The 8,171-nt window shown below is 32.3% G+C and overlaps 1 pseudogene; it reads left to right on the forward strand.

The window, feature by feature from the left end:
* The first annotated feature begins 575 nt into the window (after window positions 1-575).
* LOC106459875 overlaps window positions 576-8,171 on the forward strand; it is a 61,556-nt pseudogene continuing 53,960 nt past the window's right edge.

The following is an 8,171-nucleotide window of genomic DNA, read 5'->3' on the forward strand; positions in this document are numbered from 1 at the left end:
GCACAAGTGAGCAACTGTGTTACGTGAGTTACTTTGTTGTTAGTTCTATCTTCACTTAGCTCGATAAGATAACAGCCAACTGACTCGAAAGCTCTCCTTTCTTCTAGGTAAACAGTTTTGCTTTAAGAATGGCTCTTGTTATCTTTCAAACAGCTGTGTTTTGATAACTCTCCTTTCAAAAAAAAAACATATGAAGAGCATATCAGGTTTGGTTATCTCCAGCATTACGTACTACAAACATGATCGTCGTATGCAGATTTATATAGAAAGAGAGAGAGAGGTGCAATATTAGAGTGTCCAATTATTTATCATCTGCTTTCTTGCCTTATGGAAATTTAGAACATTCAGTCACTGCGAACATAATAAAATGCATACAATTAATATCAATGTCGTCGTGAGGGCATGCACAAAGCGAGGCGAGAGTTTCTTTATTTTGGAAAAGTCTATACACGTTTCGTTTTACTGAAATGATGCCAATAAATGTGATTTGTATAGGAAGTGTGCATATTCTTTATCAAGCTACTTTTTTTTACTTTCAGTTTCGTTGAACACAAGGCAGAAAGAGATGCTAGAAACGAAACGTCCTCTTTCGCAGGAAGTTTTAATCGATCACTGACGCGTCTTGGAGGTAAAACTCGCTGGTTCTCACTCAGAACTCCAGTCATCCTGTGAGACCGGGCTCTGTCGCTAGCGGTGATTCTCTCCTGTCATACCGGCCACTGGAAAACAACAGCTAGTAACCGTCTTGACAACAGAACACCAACTTCAGAAAAGGTCAGGGTAGTTGTATTTCGCTGTCTTAAAGGTCATTTAAGAAAGGAATGAATTATTTGAATAAGTGACGCAATCAATAAATTAAAAAGACTTAGTAAGCATATTAAGTTCGACAGTATAAAACTTTTCCTCACAAATCATACGATAATTTATCTAACTTTTTTTCCAAGATAGGAAGTATCGGAAGAGATGCTTACCTACTAAGAAAATCGAATTTTTTAACTCTTTAAATGTTTAGCTCAAGAGTTTGAGCCTTTTGTCTTTTGGTAGAATGAATATCTTATTTAAAGTAAATCCTTGAATAGTCAAAACTTTCCTTAAGTTTGAGTGTTCATAACCTTCCTTTTAGCGGTCAACAGTTCTCTGTGAGAAGTCAAAGTTTCTTTGTTAAAACTACCAGACCAGTTTTTACACAATGTTGAATCTATCCCTAAACATGAACTGACAAACAGAAAAATGTTTTAATGATTACTAGTTTTCAGCATCTCTTCATTAGAATTAACAAACTGGTTTTATGGGATAGCAAGTGTTCCTGGATGACACGGCACTAGCTCCCTATGCTAAGAGCGTAATATCTCTCTCACTGTCACGAAGCTAAGGTTTATTGAGCGAAATAAGAAAGTTGAAACATAAGTGTCGAGAAATGAGTCACAACTAAAAATATGAAATCTAGTAACTGGGTTTAAGACATAAGGTAAAAGCAGGAACTGTTCTTGTGGCTCTATTTGGAATGGTACACATTGATATTTGATAATAGAAGGAAGTGTTACACATTGATAACTGATAATAGAAGGAATGGTACACATTGATATTTGATAAGAGAAAGAATGGTACACATTGATATTTGATAATAGAAGGGAGTGTTACACATTGATATTTGATAATAAAAGGAAGTGTTGCACATTGATATTTGATAATAGAAGGAAGTGTTACACATTGATATTTGATAATAGAAGGAAGTGTTACACATTGATATTTGATAATAGAAGGAATGGTACACATTACCGTTAACTCTAATATTTCTTTGTTTGTTTGCTATTAAGCACAAAGCTACACAATGGGCTATCTGTGTTTGTGCCCACCACGGGTATCGAAACCCGGTTTTTAGCGTTATAAGCCTTCAGACTTACCACTGAGCCACTGGAGGGCTAACGACAGTATAAGGTCCATAAGCGTTTAAACTATTTTTCTACACATGCTGGTTACATGCGAGGAATATCAAAATATCAACAAGAAAGCGACGAATATTATAATTAATCACACTAATTACTTGTATGGTTTGTTTCAGTTGTTTTTAAGCATAAAGCTACAGAACGGACTATCTGTGTTCTGATCACCACCACTGGTATTGAAACCCGATTTTTACGTCTTAAACCTACAGACTTACTGCTCAGCCACTGGGAGGCTGTAACTTTACGTGGCTGACTATCACTCAGTGTGAGACCAGCTAGAGTTTGAGTCCATGCTTGAGTGCCTGATTTTCTGTATGTTGAATTAAATGAAATAGCGAGTTCTTAAAAGCTGAAACTTTTTATAAATAACACACTTTTTTATATTAAACAAGGCCTAAGTAAACGTAATTGAGATATCTCATTACTTGTAAGACTTAAAAAAATAAAAACCAAAGGGTTGAGACACGAGATCTATGTTTTAGTAGGTGTAATACGAGAACTACATTAGGAGAGGTTTTTCATACAGCAGTGAAATATCAACTCGCACTATGCATTCTTTGTATAGTCTATGTACTACAACCTAACTGTTTTTTCGATTTCCTGTGTACAACTCTCTAAGTAACACAAGTTCAATGCATTTATTCAGGCAAGTCTATAAAATGTTATAGAAATGATGTTAACTACAAATGTTTTATAAATTGTTAAAGAAATCCAGTTAACTACAGATGTTTTATAAATTGTTACCGAAATCTAATTAACTGTAGATGTTTTATAAATCATTATAGAAATCCAGTTAACTGCGGATATTTTATACATTGTTATAGAAATCCAGTTAACTGTAGATGTTTTATAAATTGTTATATAAATCCAGTTAACTGCGATTTTTTTATAAATTGTTATATAAATCCAGTTAATGCGGATGTTTTATCAATTGTTGTATAAATCCATTTAACTGCGATTTTTTTATAAATTGTTATATAAATCCAGTTAACTGCGATTTTTTTATAAATTGTTATATAAATCCAGTTAACTGCGATTTTTTATAAATTGTTATATAAATCCAGTTAACTGCGATTTTTTATAAATTGTTATATAAATCCAGTTAACTGCGATTTTTTATAAATTGTTATATAAGTCCAGTTAACTACGGATGTTTTATAAATTGTTACAGAAATCCAGTTATCTACAGATGTTTTTGTTTGTAATTAAGCACAAAGGTACGGCTATCTGTGCTCTGTTCACAACGGATATCGAAACCTGGTTTCTAGAGTTGTAAGTCCGCAGACATGCCGCTGTGCCAATGGAGAGATATAGATGTTTTATAGATTATTATAGAAATCCAGTTAACTACAGATGTTATACGAATTATCATAGAAATCCAGTTAACTACAGATGTTTTATAAATTGTTACAGAAATCTAGTTAACTTCAGATGTTTTATAAATTGTTATATAGCTCTAGTTAACTGTAGATGTTTTATAAATTGTTATATAACTCTAATTAACTGTAGATGTTTTATAAATTGTTATATAGCTCTAGTTAACTGTAGATGTTTTATAAATTGTTATGTAACTCTAATTAACTGTAGATGTTTTATAAATTGTTAAAGAAATCCAATCAATGCGGATGTTTTATAAATTGTTATATAAATCCAGTTAACAGCGAATTTTTAGATTGTTATAGAAATCCAGTTAACTGTGGATGTTTTATACATTGTTATAGAAATCCAGTTAACTGCGGATATTTTATACATTGTTATAGAAATCCAGTTAACTGTAGATGTTTGATAAATTGTTAAAGAAATCCAATTAATGCGGATGTTTTATAAATTGTTATATAAATCCAGTTAACAGCGAATTTTTAGATTGTTATAGAATACCAGTTAACTGCGGATATTTTATACATTGTTATAGAATTCCAGTTAACTGTGGATGTTTTATAAATTGTTATAGAAATCCAGTTAACTATGGATGTTTTATACATTGTTGTAGAAATCCAGATAACTTCGGATGTTTTATACATTGTTATATAAATCCAGTTAACTGTGGATGTTTTATAAATTGTTATAGAAATCCAGTTAACTGCGGATATTTTATACATTGTTATAGAAATCCAGTTAACTGTGGATGTTTTATAAATTGTTATAGAAATCCAGTTAGCTGTGGATGTTTTATGCATTGTTATATAAATCCAGTTAGCTGTGGATGTTTTATACATTGTTATATAAATCCAGTTAACTGTGGATGTTTTATAAATTGTCGTATAAATCCAGCGAACAGCAGATTTTGATAAATACCATGTGATATACTTATTTCAGTAGTTGGTATATTTGAATTGTGTCTGATTAGGTGCTGTACAAAGGTTTATTTGTAGTAATAAAAATGCAAGACTTCGTTCGAACTGTTGTATTTTTGTTTAGAACATTTTGCTGACCCGACAGTAAAAATACTCACATGTGTATAATAATGTGCTATGAATCTAATTTACAGTAATAATTACCATTAAAACAACTCGAGTATATAATATTAACATGAACCTGATTTAGAGTTATAATTAACGCAAGTGTAAAAAAGTTTTAAATAAAAAAATTAGGAAGTAAGAATGGGAGCGCCAAAAAGTAAGGAAATAAGTTAAGAATGGGTTGGATAACATTACAACATTTGGTGGCTTTTGACACGGTGAAACCTCAAAGTTGGTGTAGCCATTGTTCCGCCCATGCCTACTTTGTGTTTTACTTTGAACTTTGATCCAATTATAGTCTTGAATTGAGTTTTATCATTAGCTAATTATTTGCAAATACTCAACAAATTTAAATATTTCAAAACCAACCATGTTGATACAATACGTTTGGTTCACACCTTACCAGTCAGATAATTATAATGTCTCCAATAAGCAAAGTATGACTATTGTCTCACTTCCGACATCAAATGCCCCTCTTATGATGCCATGCATTTAGTTAGGATCACTTAATTTGGTTACATACGTGTATCTATACTTAGATGAAGAAACAAAGTTTACAATAGAGGAACTTAGCTATTGACACCTTTCATTTAATTTTACCAATAATCAAGGTACAAAAGCACACGAAGTAGGAATGGGCGGAACAGTGGCTACACCAACTTTGAGGTTGCACCTTGTCAAAAACCACCAAGGGTAGTAATGTTATCCGCTCATTTCTACCTTGTTTCCTTACTTTTTGTCGCTCCCATTCCTACTTCCTAATTTTTTTATTTAAATTTTTTTTACGCTTGTCTCATAGCTTTTTTTGGTACTAAGTATCGAGGATGACTAGGCGCTAGGCCTATCCTTCTCATAGTTTTTCTTAGAGCTGTATTTGACATTTTCTGACTTTTGTTGATATCTTTGCTATAGTTTTTCTTCCATCGAGCCAGGGTAGCAGTTTCTTCTTTGGCAGGATTAATGGCTAAGGATTGTTTTGCATATTCAGCATTACTATTTCTAACCTTATCTCTATTCTTGCGATACTACTCTCTTCACTGGGACAAAGACTTTTCAAGTTTATCAAAAAAATATTTTCCACTTTTTTCCCGTTTTATTTCATTGAAAGGCATATTTTAAAAATTGCGCTGTTTCAAGTACAACCTTAAATGTCAAGAGGTCACACTTAGTTTGAAAACAATGCAAAGGTAAATTATACAACTTATCATTCCTGTGTTCAGTCCAGAGCACTCGAGCAAAGCCGTGTCAGACTTCGGCAGTGGTAGCGTTCGTCCTTATGTAGGAGACTCACGTCTTAGGAACCGACTTCTATGAAAGAATTACTTTGTCCAACACATAACCTTCGAATGAGATGTGTAGAACTGGAAACTTCACTTTCACAGGCTAGATCACATTTAGAGTCTAGATTTAGGGAATCTATATAGTCCACGTTCTTACATCCAACTGATTCAACTGCAGGCTGATCACGCAGTACATAATCATAAGCAATCGTGCACCCGCACGTGATATGAGGACAGATTGTTACTTGACAACTTAAAGAGCGTGCTCGTAATCATATAGAATACGACAACTAGTGTATTGTTAGTTCATTAGTGCTGTTGCATAATGATTATTGTTATTACTTGTTATTACCAAGGTTATAAGTGAAACTAAGAAACCCGTTTTTTAGCCAAAGTAGCGTAATTTAATCATGTGGATTTAGATTTGCATAAGGTGAAGGCAGGAGAGATCTATGCCTTTCCAACAACGTAAGTCAGTCAGATATTCAAATTGACAAATTTGTGGTTTTGTGAAATTTTTCTTTTTACTCTACCGAATTTCTCAAGTGCTTTGGTGGCTTCATACTCTGTAGTTGGTTTGTTTACTATTCCACAGTGTGTGTAAAGTGCTTATAAAGTTTTTGTTTATATGCTTTTTGCAGTGTGTTTGAGATTTTAATTCGTATTGAACATATTGCGCATCTGTCTCATTCCTACAATAAATACTAACATACTTATGACTAAAACTACTATTTAGATAAGCAGTAACTTTTTCAAAGAATGTCAAAAGATTTGTAAGGCAAGATATTCCCTTAGTGAAACCATGTTGACTATCCAATAAAATTCTAAACTTTGTTAAATGACTTTTCAAAGCACCATTCATCAAACTTCCCAAACACTTTCCACAACTGATGTAAGACTAATAGGCTTATAATTACTGGAATAATTTTTATTATATCCCTTGAAAAGAGGAGTGACATTAGCTAACTTCTAATTCTTTGGCATCTGTCCACTATTCTAGGGCTTACAAAATATGGTAGCATGTGGATAACATATTCAATCTTTAACCTCCTTCAAAACTTTTGGGGAAATATTATCTGACTAAGGATCCTTATCATTTTCTAAACTTCCCACTTTTTTTCTTAACAAGCTCAAAATTAATGCAATCATTTTGTTCGATCTTGTTTCCATCTATCAACTGTTCAAGATGAGGAATACTGGTTATGGTTAACATTAAAAGTATTCATGTATATGATACTTAACATTAACCTGATTTAGAGTTATAGCATGAAAAATACTCGTGTGTCTAATGTTTAAAATTAACTTGATTTGGAATTACAGTTAACATTAAAACCACTCGTGTAAATAATATTTATAATTAATCTTGTTTATGGTTAACTTGTTGATGTTGTTTCCATGTCTTCTGCGTTTATACTTAGGAAACATAGATGTTGTAGAAAATGGTTTTCGCGGGAACCAAAATTATCAGATTCTGTCAGTTGGATTCATATGTAAGATTAAGTTAAGAAAATACGCAAGGTATATTCTATGTCCATACTAACACTCTCTTTGGTGGCTCATGTTTAAATGACGTTTACAATTTGTGAGGTTATGCCCATAGGCAGGTTAAATATCAGAAAGAATTTCAACTAAACAAACTCTCTCGGTCCTGAGTTCCGGAATAACTGATGAATGCGGAAATTACTTTATCTGCACATCCTCCATTTTTGGCCATCTCTTAAAATCTCCTACTAAAAAAATCAAAAATAGAAGACATTAAAACGAAGGATGTGTCCAACGAAACACTGAGCCTTTTTATTTTCAGTCCTGAATATCGTTTATGTGTTCAGTGAAATTTTTTTACATTAATATTAAGCTTCATGTGTTTTTCTATAAGTATTGTACTATCATAGATGAGTCTGCGTTAAATAACTATACGTGAATATAGTTCCTACACATTAACTGTGTTAAATAACTGTACGTGAATATAGTTCCTACACATTAACTGTGTTAAATAACTGTACGTGAATATAGTTCCTACACATTAACTGTGTTAAATAACTGTACGTGAATATAGTTCCTACACATTATCTGTGTTAAATAACTATCCGTGAATATAGTTCCTACTCATTAACTGTGTTCAATAACTGTACGTGAATATAGTTCCTACACATTATCTGTGTTAAATAACTATCCGTGAATATAGTTCCCACACATTATTTGTGTTAAATAACTATACGTGAATATAGTTCCTACACATTATCTGTGTTAAATAACTATCCGTGAATATAGTTCCTACACATTATCTGTGTTAAATAACTGTATGTGAATATAGTTCATAAACATTATCTGTGTTAAATAACAATATCTGAATATAGTTCATAAACATTATCATATTAAATAACTGTACGTGAATATAATTCCTACACATTATCATGTTAAATAACTGTACGTGAATATAGTTCCTACACATTATCTGTTAAATAACTGTACGTGAATATAGTTCC

The sequence above is a fragment of the Limulus polyphemus genome, unplaced genomic scaffold (assembly GCF_000517525.1).
Source record: "Limulus polyphemus unplaced genomic scaffold, Limulus_polyphemus-2.1.2 Scaffold673, whole genome shotgun sequence".
In the NCBI taxonomy this organism is placed as follows: domain Eukaryota; kingdom Metazoa; phylum Arthropoda; class Merostomata; order Xiphosura; family Limulidae; genus Limulus; species Limulus polyphemus.